Here is a 12335-nt window from a genome sequence, read left to right on the forward strand (position 1 = left end):
TCACACCAAATAAAAAGTCAACAATTAGCGATCAGGCCTTCTCCTCAGTTAATACACTGAAACCCTTTGATGTTAACAGTTCTTTACAGGCGTGCTTTACAAGAACCTATCGTGTCGGTTCTTTCAGCTTTATTAGGTTTTCAAAGGCATAAGTAGAACATCGGTCGTGCGAACACAAAACGTGTTCTTATCTGAAGAATTCATTTCCATGGCAGAGGGTCCAAGCGATTTAGCGTTTTAAAAGTACCAGAAAAAGGGGAAGCGGCACTTTGCCTTTGCCGCGCAGGCATACGGTGACGTACGGCAGACGCCGTAGTCGGCAGGATTCAAAACTGCGCGGGGAGTCCCCAACAGATTTTTAGTCTATCGCCTTAGCCACTCGGCTACGACTACAGCAAGCTCTGCTACCGCTGCATTCCTCCTACAAACTAACATGGAGTGCGATGTGGCTGCGGAAACCTTTTCAAAGTCGCTCTCCGTTCAAAAAAAAATCTTTGAAAAAATACATGCCGGCAGACAGATACGCCTCAGAGGGTTTAAGGGCAGCTTCACGTTCGAATGATCAAGTCTCCCCGTCCAGATGTCAAAATGCAACTTTGGCAGACAGAAAAAACATCAACAAATGAGAAATGTGGACAAGGATTTTACAAGCTGCACCACACTGCACTTTGAAAAGCATTTACATTAGTGTTAGACGCGGGAATTGCCTTTGATTTACGCGCTTACGAAAGCCCTCAGCTCCTGCAGTTGAGTATAATGCCGTTACGTGTCGAAGCAGTATTTTACGTCATCCTACCACTGCAACACGGGGCATATATGGAAATGAGCACACGCTACGAATCGTCTCAATCACTACCTAGAGATGTAAGGCGCATTGAAGGGTGCACCCCCATCATTAATCGTTGCGCGTTTATGAAAGGAAAGCTCTTGAGCAGTCTTTGAAACAGTTCGGATGAAACACTTGATTGCTTCCATGTGCATCTGGAATTGATTTCTTATTTTCATTTCACGCCGCCCAAAGCATTTCTAAAACAGGAGATTCGCATTTGGGAATGCGTCCTGCTGTACAAATAAAACTGGTCTACGGGTCTGAAACCTGCTCCACAGAAAACACTTTTGTTGCGCTTTTGATTGTACTGTATAACGTCTAGAGGAATCACAAACTATTTGAGAGGCCATCATTCCAGGGGGAACTGACAAAGTCTATCTCTAAACACCTAGCGCAGTCTCTCGAGAGACTGTCAAAAATTGCTTTCTCCGTTTGCGTTGCAAGTAAGTGAAAGAGCGGTCTTAACCCAGAGCCACTTGGGAGCAGTGGCACGTAAATACTGTTCAATTCAATTCAATTCAAGGTGCTTTATTATCATGACCGATGGGTACAATCAGTGTTGCCAAAGCAAATCAAATAATAAAATTAACAGAACAAAACATAAAATAAAATCTACAGACATATTACAGACATTTACAACAGAGACATGTCATAAAATATTTACATATACTGTAAACATATTGAGCATTATTGGGAGACAGGCTCACTGTTCCTCAGGCTGTGACAGGAGATCACATACTGGGCTGCCAGTTCAACTGAGTTCCCTCCTCCCTCTCCCAGTAGGATTGGGACCCGTTGTGATCTGGCAGGTGTGGGAACTCTGGGACTAGATTTCTGAATTTAGGGAAGGATGTTTCTCTAATCCCAGAGTATCTGTCACAGTGCAGTAGGAAGTGCACCTCTGCCTCTATTTCTCCCCGCTGGCAGTGGGAGCACAGCCTGTCCTCTTTGGGCAGCCAGGTCTGCCTGTCGCCCAGTTTCTATTGCCAGGCTGTGGTCACTGAGCCTTTACTTCCTCAGGGTCTGTTTCTTTTTTTTGTGTCTGGTTCTGCTGCAGCCCCTGTTCTGTGGGCGACAGCAGGACCAGGTCATCTGCATAGAGCAGGAACATGATTTCTGTGTCGTGTAGTGTGAGACCAGGAGCTGCAGACTTTTCCAACATTCCTGTTAATTCGTTGATATAGATATTGAACAGTGTTGGGCTCAGGCTGCAGCCCTGTCTCACCCCACGGCATTGGGTGAAGAATTTGGTCCTTTTGTTTCCAATTTTCACTGCACATTTGCTCTCTGAATACATTGATTTAATTATTCAGGTGGGTAGCTGCGTCAGCATGCGTAGGCTGCAAAGGAACAAGTAAAAGGTTTATTCCATGCTGAAAAAAAGAAGAAAGAGAACACAACGTTTCGGCCGTGGAGCCTTCTTCAGGTGTGAGAGAGACAGGGCAGTAGGCAAAGGTAAAGTAGCGGGAGAACAAAGGTTGGGAGGGAGGAGGAGTGAGAGGCGGGAGCAGGGGACAGAAAGAGAGGCCAATCAAGAGGTGTGAAGTCAGAATGGGTGCAGAGAGGTGTGAAATGAAACTTCCAATGAATGGAGAAAATTTAAAAGAACAGTAGTCTGTCGTTAAGGGAAGGGAGAAGGTATGATCCTAGCTGCAGAATAATTTTAGTTTCGGTGGTCTTTCTGATGTATGAGTTCGGAAAACCGTCTTTGAGAACACAGATGGAGAGATTAGAGTGGTCATGGCCGTCAGAGGTGAAATGAGAAACAATGGGCTTGGAGAGATCTTTAATCTTTACAGCCCTGACGTGTTCTCTGAAACGGTCTCCGAGTCTCCTTCCTGTTTCTCCAATGTAGATGGCTGGGCATTTACTGCAAGAGATACAGTAAATAAGGTTGCTGGAGGTACAAGATGCATTCTGGGTGATCCGGAATTGTCCTGAGGGGCCTTGAATGAGTGTGGTGGTGGCTGTGTATTTGCAGGTGATACAGCGAGCTCTGTTGCAAGGGAAAGTGCCTGGTGTGGATGGTTGTTGAGGGCGGTCAAGGGAGCTGTGAACAAGGAGGTTACGCAGATTAGGTGGTCGGCGATATGAGATGATAGGGCGATCAGAAAAGAGGGCCCCAATGGAGGGATCATCCTGTAGGATGGAAAAGTTGTGGTTAATGGTCATGAAAAATGAGTACATTTCGAGGGCTTGGTTCTCGAAGTCGATGTCGTCGCTGCATAATCGTCGTAACCTAAGGAACTGTGAAAAAGGAAGAGAGTTTTTAGTGTGGTTGGTGTGAAATGAGCTGTACAGGAGGTAGCTGTGTGAATCCGTGGGTTTGTAATAAACTGAAGTGGACAGTCGGGGGTAGTTGATAGACAAGTGGATGTATAGAAACGGAAGAGTAGTGGAAGATATGTTAATCGTATATTTGAGGGACGGGTGGAAGTTGGTGAAATGGTGCAGGAAGAACTCAAGCTGATCGTTGGAGCATGTGGCGGCACCAACGCAGTCATCAATATATCATTTGTAGAGGTCAGGGACATAGCCAGTGTAGGAAGCGAAGAAGTGTTCTTCTACCCAGCCGACAAAAATGTTGGCATAGCTGGGTCCCATTCTGGTGCCCATGGCAACTCCACTGACCTGTTGGTAAAAGAGATTATTGAAAGAGAATGCGTTCAGTGTGAGGACCAATTCTGCAAGGCGTACCAGGGTGTGGGTGGGTGGATCAAGCACTGTGCGTTTGTCCAGCATGTGCTTGAGTGCTGTAAGGCCGTCATTATGGGGAATGACGGTGTACAGAGATGTGTTGTCCATGGTAAAAATGTAGCATTCGGTACCCTGAAATTGGAAATCATTAAAAAGTTGGAGCGCGTGGTTGGTGTCTTTGATGTATGAGGGAAGATCTTCAACCAGCGGTCTCATGAGGCTGTCGAGAAAGGCTGAGATGTAAGTAGTTGGACAGTTACATGCTGATACGATGGGGCGTCCAGGGTTGTCCGGTTTGTGGATTTTGGGGAGGAGGTAAAATTGAGATACCTGTGGATGTTCCATGATGAGCCGGTTTGCCTCCTGGGGGAGCTCATTACTGCTGATAAGAAGAGAAATGGTGGATACCACTTCCTTTTGGTAGTCAGTGGTAGGGTCCTGTTGGAGAGGGAGGTAGGCAGAAGTGTCAGTTAGTTGTCTAGAGGCTTCAAAGATATATAGATCCTTACGCCACACCACAACAGCACCTCCTTTGTCCGCTGGTTTGATGACGATATCATCCCTGTTGCGGAGAGACTGGAGCGCCTGATTTTCTCCTTGGGTGAGGTTAGACCTATGTTTACTGGGTATAGAGAGTGCCTTGGGAGCTTGATTAGTGCATTGGTTGATGAAATAATCAACTGGTGGAAAACGGCCAGAGGAGGGAGTCCAACAGCTCTGTTTGGGATTAATGTTGTTAATGACATCAATAACCGGGTTGTTATCAGCTGCCTGTGAAGAGGAATTGTCGGCAAAATGTGCTCTGAGACGGATCCTGCGGTAAAAGCGGTTAAGGTCGACATTGGTCTGGGGGATGTCCAGCTTCCTGGGAACTGGTACAAAACTGAGCCCTTTGCTGTGGAGGGATCGCTCATCCTGTGAAAGGGAAAGGTCAGAAGGTATGGTGACAACAAGGTTAGGGTTGGTGAGGGTGTTCGGGGTGTTGATGGTTTTCTTCTGTAGAAGATGACTGAGTTTTTTGTTTTTTGATTTAATTATGTCGTACACATTGCCTCCTATGCCACTTTGGAGTAGTTTATAAAACAATCTTTTATGCCAAATTGAGTCAAATGCTTTTTTGAAATCGACAAAGCAGGCAAAAATTTTTCCTTTGTGTTTTTGGTGGACGTGTTTGTCTATCAGTGTGTGTAGGGTGTAAATGTGATCAGATGTGCGGTGATCTGGTAAGAAGCCAATCTGACTCTTGCTCAGGACATTGTGTTCAGTAAGGAAGGCCACTATTCGTGTATTTAGGATACTGCAGAATACCTTCCCCAGGTTACTGTTCACACAGATGCCCCGATAGTTGTTGGGATAGAGTATCTCCACTCTTATAGATGGGCGTGATCAGTCATTGGTTCCAGGCCTCGGGGAAACATCCGGCTGTCATGATAAGATTGAGGAGTTTGAGCAGGGCTTGTTGCAACTTTGGGCTGCTGTGTCTCAGCATCTCATTTATGACTCCATCTTGGCCACAGGTTTTGCGTGGTCTGAGGGCCTGGAGTTTGTCCAGTAGCTCCTGCTCAGTGATAGGTGAGTCTAAGGGGTTTTGGTTGTCTTTGATAGCCAATTCAAAAATTTTGAGTTTTTCATAAATGGTGTTTTGGTCTGATTGATTTGTATTTGGGAGCCTTTGATAGTGATTTTCAAAGTATGTTTGCCAGATTGTTCCATTTTGGATGGCCAATTCTTCTGGTTTTGATTTGTTTAAATTGTTCCACTTCTCCCAGAAACAGTTCTGATTTAGTGACTCCTCAATTTCTGCAAGTTGTTTGTTTATGTACGTGTTTCTTTTCTTTTTCAGCGTGTGTTTGTAAAGTTTTACCGTATCACAGTAGCTGAGGTGTAGTTTTGTGTTTTGTGGTTGTCTGTGTTTTTGATTTGATAGTTTTCGTAGTGCATTTCTGATGTTTTTGCACTCCCTATCAAACCACTTTTCTTTTGGTTTTTTTTTTTGGTAGTTTTTTGATTTAGTTGTTTTTAGTTTAGATTTTGATGCCAGTTTGTGAAATAGGTGATTTAGTTTTTGTGTGGCCAAGTTTATGCCTAATTTGTTGGTTTGATACGGAGTGTTTAGGAATGTGAATTTCTTCATCGCCCAGTACAGTTTGGTATCTGTCTAGGCTGTTTGTGTCCCATCTGTACGCCTGGTTGAGGTCGTACAGCTGGCTGGGCTGTGTCAGTGTGTCTCTGTGCTGGTGTGCTCTCTTCATGTAGAGTGTGATCTGGCTATGGTTGGAGAGAGGAGTTTGTGGCCTGATAGTGAAGGCACTGATACAGGAGGGGTCCAGGTCGGTGATGGCGTAGTCCACCACACTGCTGCCCAGAGCTGAGCTGAAGGTGAACCTGCCTAGAGAGTCCCCTCTAGTGCTGCCTTTGACGATGTACAGGCACAGCCCTTGACAGCTGGAGCAGCTCGCGCCCGGTGCTGTTGACCGTGGAGTCATGGCTGCACCTGTGTGAGGTGACTGGTGTGTGGTACAGAGGGGATTGTCCGAATACATGAGTGTTTCCCTGTGTGTTAGTAAAGTCTGCCAGTGTGCCTGTTCGTGCATTGAGGTCACCACAGAGCAGCACGTTTCCCTGGCCCTGGAAATGACCGATCTCCGTGTGGAGACTGGGGAGAATTCCCTCACTGTAGTAAGGGGATTCTGAGGGTAGGATGTAGACAGCACACAGAAAAACCTCATTTTCTGTACATATGGTATTTCTTTTGATTTTAAGCCAAACTTGTGACTCTTCTCTCTTAACTAATTGTATGGAGTGACTGATCTCTGCTCTGTACCACACAATGATCCCCCCAGAGTCTCTGCCCCGGGTGATTTTTTTTTGACAAAGGGCACCATGATCTCCTTGTAGCCGGGGGGACAGTGGGTAGCCAAGTCTCCCCGACACCATGTCTCCTGTAGGATCATGATGTCTGTCTCCTTTACATTCTTGATAAAGTCAGGATCAGTGTTCTTCAGCCCAAATGCTGACGAGCCCAGACCCTAAATGTTCCATATACTTATCGTTAGAGATCTCATTGTTATCGTTTGAATTATCTTTGCAGTTTGTTTTTGCTTTCTGGAACTGTAACAAATTTGTGTCGGACATTTACATCATCAACAAAAACAGTATTGTCTGTCGCTGTGGGTGGTGGTAGTTTAGCTCATAAGCCGGGTGCAGATGAGGTTCAGGAGCTGCCAGATTTCTCCCAGCTCCAAACCGCTCGGGACTGCTGGTCTGGCCAGGGCTGCAGCGTAGCTGTGCAGGAGGGGCTCGGTCCAGCTCTGCTGTTGTGCTGGGTGGGGGTTTGTGGATTGGCCTGGTTCAGCTGCTGGTCTGGCTGAGGGGCGTGGGGTGAAGCGCTGGTTCTGGTCCCGTTCGGTCGTTGGTCTGGGTTGGAGGGCTGTAGGATGGGGCTGGTTCTGTTCTTTGTGGGTTGAGCTGGTCTGGGGTGGGGGTGTGGGTGTTGGGGTGTTCCTCTGGTAGTCCTGCTGTTTCTCTCTGGGGTGCTGTTTGGGTGTCTGCCCAGTGTGGTGTCTTTCAGAGTTTTTGTGAAGAGTCCGATGGTCTGTTTTTTGAGGTGTTTATGGTTGTAATGTTTCATAGCCGTTCAGGGACGCCAAATATGTAAATGTAGTGGCTCTCTGAAGGCACCAGTTCTGTAGGGTTTGGGCATTTACTGAGACAATTATTAATTGTAGCAGTAAATCACAAAGTTAATTCTTTTGATGGCTTTAGAATCCAACCATGCGACATAACTCAAACAACGCACACACACAGGTACTAATACACGAGGATACATTTATTAATACATAAAATATGCATATAAACCTAACAGATCTTATCGAGAGGGTTATCAGAATACAAAAGGTATATATTCAATCAGTTACGAAGTGTTACACAAATCAAGAGGACATATGTTCAGTATATCATTCATTAAGACTGTTTCATAAATGAATTTGGTTATAACTTCTACATTAGATACTCAAAACAAGTACATAACTCTTAGGAATTAAATTGATATCAACTGGTTGGGATAACAATTGAATTCTCGAGCTGTAATGCATTGAAGTTGAATACTCATCCAATTTCTGGGGATTCAGATCTCCTGCAGGCACAAACAATCAGCTGCAGACTTGTTGCTGTCCAATCCGCGCTCTCTGGCTCCGTGCCAGGCTGTGCTGTGCGGCTTGCGACGGTGCGCTGCTGATGCTCACTGACCGGCTAGTTAGTGTTGGCTTTAACTAGCAAAGTTTGTGCACAGGAGAAAAGATGACTGTGGATCCCAGCAAGTCAGGAAGGGGACCGGTTCGTTCCTGGTGAAGCACTAGTTCTGAATAGTGATTCAGCTGTCCACAGTTCCGACCTGTTCATGAGGCCTGCTGCTGGTTACTCTCTGGCACCCTCCACTCTAGACTCTTAGAACAAAGGAAAGTTCTGGCACTCGGACACACTGGCCGTTCCATGGTTGTCCGGGCTGAGTCTCAGGATGGTCAGGAGGCGCGCTGCGAGAATGTCCTGCCCTTGGGAGCCTTCTGCTCCTGGGCCGTCCTGCCCTGGAATTCTCCTTTGAATTCCCTTTAGAAAAGTCCACAGAAGTCTCCTCCTGAATCTTACTGAATCTCCCGAATCTGAATCTCGTTTTTACCTGGAGGAACTTCAGCTCGTTCATTGGCTGAAAGTTCCATGGGCATCAGAGTCCCACGTGGGTTACTTGGCCCTACCAGTCCCTGATTGGTTGATCAAGGTGAGATATGAGTCACTTACTCCTGACACTTAGGAATGCAGTCCAGATGTCCAACTGGCACTCCCTAGACAGATAGGCGCCAATGGATGACCATTGATCATGATAGCCAGGCTTAGCTAAGTGCATCCCCCTTTGGGAGCTGTCCTAGGACCTTAAATCACCCTGCACTAATGGTCTCTCTGTGGCTGCACCACAGAGATGAACAGAGAAATGGGGCCTCATTTGGGAAGCTCAGAAACACTTAATTCTGCCTTATTAATAAGCCTCGCCGCTACATATCCCCCCTTTTTGAAGGCCACGAGGTCCTGAGGCATTGTTGCCTTCAAAACAAAACAGAGTTAAGTGATGTCCCTTGCCATTAGAACATTAATCTTAAATGTCTACATTACTCCTCGAGAATTCATACCGGAACCAACATTGGATACAAACAGGATGAATAACATCTGGAGTATGTATAAACACGGTAGGAGACATTATCTAAGTCTAGGAATTACACATCAGGAAGCTCACTGTCAATATCTGATACCTCTGTAGTAGATATTTGGGGAGAAGTCACTTCCTTTCTTTTGACATGCTACCTTTGACTCATTCATGCTACCCAGAGTACATCTTGATGTGAGAGTACATCATTCAGAGTACACTGTCAGTCATGATCCAGCTACCAGGTAGCAGTGTTACAATAACACCAGTTCCTGTTCCCAGCCCCCCGATAAACCACAACACCTGTGTTGGGTATCTGCTAGGGTGGTTTGGAGGTTTGTTCCATTAAAGCAAACTCAACTACCTGTACCTCTTCAGGGCTTACTGTTTCTTGGATTTCTATCCAATTCAATAGTGTTGCACCTGAAGGCATCCACGACCTCAAGTTTGGTCTTATGTTGTCTGGTTCTAGACAGTACAGTGTTAAGTTCAAGCTGTACTATGGCCTCCTCAGGAACTTACAGGAAAACTATTTGGTTAGGTAGCTGCATTGTGGTAGCTGTATCATGCCTGTCACAAGTCATGGTGACAGTTAAATGTGGTGTGCTGACCAGCCATTTACTTCCCACCTGCTCTTCATGGGGTTCATTAACCTCCCTTTGCTCGTTAGTAGCTTTACACCCTTCATTGGTGAATCGTTTAGACACAGCCAATGGATAGCTTTGGTAGCCATACCCATCTCAAGATTTGGAACCAAATTCAATCTTGGATTGCCTTCTGGGTGAGCTATGAGCGATGGGGTTAATGTCACATACTCCTCTACTGAGAAGAGTGGAATCGAGTGGGTTGGGATTTGTGCCATGGCTAGACTGGCTACAGTGGCACTAAACTCCCTTAACAGGTCTTGTGTCAACATTCTGGCCTGTTGCACACAAGCATAAACCCACTGTATAACACTGGCAATCATGTCCACTGGTTGGGGAATAAGGTTTAACCCTGTTGCATAGGAAGTTGCCTGTAGGATTTTCCCTAAGCTTTCCAACTTTTGCTGCTGTTGATAAAGTCTGTCACTACCCTCTGGAATCTCTGACACCTGCCTTCTTGGGGCAGTCAGGGTGAGAGTGCCAGTAGCACACAAACCTACCAGAAAAAGCAAACGTGCAACAGTGGCGGCAGCAATCAGTCCTCCCAAAAGTCTTTTCGGGTGGCTGATCCCAGTCATCTCCTTCTGAGTGACTGTTGCCTTTCTAAGCTGGTGCAGCATGTACATGGTGTCTTTCTCAGTATGCCATGTGGCATCTTGGGCACCAACATCCTGGAAATCTGGGGAGATCTGACGCAGCTGCTGATGCTGCTCCTCCTTTTCCAGGGCATCTGCTTTTCGATTTGTTCATGCCTGTGCTCTAGGAACCCTGCAGGGGGCGGTGCAGCGGTGGAGCATGCCTGACCCTCGGCTGAGTGGTCATCTGGAGCACCTGAGTGATCTGGGATTGTTACCCCATTCTCACTGTTCAGGTCCACCCTGCCCCCTTCCTGATTGAGGAATCCCTCTATCGGCATGTTCACAATCGTTAGCTGGGCGTGGGTGTAGGACACCTGCTCGCTCCCCCCTTCCCTCGCTAGGGGTTCAGGGAGCTGCCCCAGCACTGAGATAGCTAGTTCACTGTCTTCGAACTCACTATCACCCACCAGGCCCATGTCAGTACAGGCGGGGATTCTGACACCCCTCTTTGCGATGTCCTGCACTGGCAGGCGGGTGGCTTGACCATCCAGCTCCAGTCTGGGTGAACCACTGTTGGTCAGACTCAGACTGACAGACTGAGCTGGTGGCTGTAAGAAAACCGGCTCGGCTTTCATTCCCTGTCCCTTCTGGGGGACTGGGTGTGTTGGAAACCCTGCTGTCGAGGCAGGAACAATCAGGTCAGTCTCACTCACTACCTGGTAGTTGTGAGAAATAATGTTACCTGACTGCAGGTTCCCTGGGTCACAGCAGAGGGAATCGGCACCTGGGATCAGGTGTGTCCACAGCGCAGTAGTCTCAGCGTCCAGCTGGACCTCCTGTCTAACCTGTGAATGTTGCACCAGGGGCACCTGGCGGTGGCCCCGTGACAGCTGCTCAAGCAGATCCTCACTGATAGAGGACCTCTCAGGGCTAAGGGCGAGGGCTACATCACCAACCTGCTCTCCTGCCATCTGGATCCCTTCCACCACTGCAGGGTGGTGGTCCTGACCCCTCTTGGGTGCCAGGGTGCACAGGGAAAGCTCCTTTTCATCGCCAGTTGGGGAGATCTACTCCTCTTTAGGGATGTAAAAGGGGTGTGCTTTACCTGGTGGATCAGGCGGCTGCTTGGAGCCCCGCTCCTGTGGCAGGGAGGCTGTTGGGACCTCAGCCGGGACACAACTTCCCTGTATATCCGGGGAACAAGAAAATATTTTTATTTCTTGTCCAGAGGGAACAGAAGGAATCTCCACATAGGCTTCTGTGTTCGGTGGGCACTGTGTGAGCACAGTCTGCCTCTTGGCCCCCCTTTCCTTCTGTACAGAAGGCTTAGGAGCCTTGACCTGTTTCCACACTTTGCCTTTCTGGTGATCCACCAAAGGTTCCACTCTGAGTCGCATACCCTTTTCTTTTTCAACCCGTTTGAGCTTGCCGTGTGACATCAAACACCTTTCAACCTCAGTGTCAATCAGTGTCTCACTGGGTAAGACATCTCCCATGGCAGCCTTGAGGTAAAAGCTTCCTGCTTTTCCTCTGTGTTTTACTGCCTGCTCTGTGACTTCAGGGGTGGAGTCAGCACTCGCTTGGGAGTGGCTGACCTCATCCAGGCAGGAACCCTTCCGCTCAATCAGATAGACTGAGGGAGTGGGAGGGGGCGGGTCTCCGCCTCCTCCAGTGGAGAGTATCAGCTCATTCACGCTTCCGGCAGCCTTGGGGAGCGGTTGTCCCTGTCCTAATAAAGCTTGTTCAAGCCTGGCCAGGCGGGCGGCTACTGAATCCTTTTGTTCAGCTTTATCTAGCCCTTTCCCTCCCCCGGTGTTCTCATGGCACTTAGGACGCTGGGTGCGGTACTGTGTGCATGCTTTGGAACGGGGCTTAGCCAGCTCAGGAGCCTGTGCTCCTTCGAGCAGGAGGGAGTTAACCCTGCTGGCTCTAACAGCGAACACAGTCGCTTTAGCCGCTTTTTGCTCAGAGCGACTTTGGACATCATACTCCCAGGCTTTCTGCACGAATCTCTTAATATCAGTCACTTTCATGGTCTGTGCATCTGTATGCATTAAGATCATCTTTCTGACTGATGGGTGGAGATTCGCAATGAATAAACCCTTGAAATGTGTGTTCTCTTCGCAACCCTCATCATTTCGCCCTGCAAAATAAGTTCGTCTAAGTCTCTCGTAATATTCGCGAGGGGACTCTGCTCTCTCGTGCTTAATGTTAAGAGCGGCGGCTATCGCGGCAGTCGGGTCAATAAACGCACTGTATTCTTCGATAAGTGCATGACAAAGCTGTTCAAAGTCATTACAGACTTCTTTCATCTGCCTAGCCATCCACTCATGTACAGCTCTGCTGGTAGTTTTCCTGACCAGAAACACTTTCTCCTGTTCTGTGGCGTTTGG

The 12335-nt window shown here is 47.5% G+C and overlaps 1 non-coding gene across 1 annotated transcript; it reads right to left on the bottom strand.

Moving 5' to 3' along the window:
* Positions 1-311: 311 nt before the first annotated feature.
* On the bottom strand, positions 312-393 carry trnaf-aaa (transfer RNA phenylalanine (anticodon AAA)). The gene has a single exon. It is a non-coding gene; the product is annotated as a tRNA-Phe (tRNA).
* Positions 394-12335: the final 11942 nt, after the last annotated feature.

This window comes from Atractosteus spatula, unplaced genomic scaffold (assembly GCF_055471065.1).
Source record: "Atractosteus spatula isolate fAtrSpa1 unplaced genomic scaffold, fAtrSpa1.hap1 Scaffold_8, whole genome shotgun sequence".
NCBI classification, from domain to species: Eukaryota; Metazoa; Chordata; class Actinopteri; order Semionotiformes; family Lepisosteidae; genus Atractosteus; species Atractosteus spatula.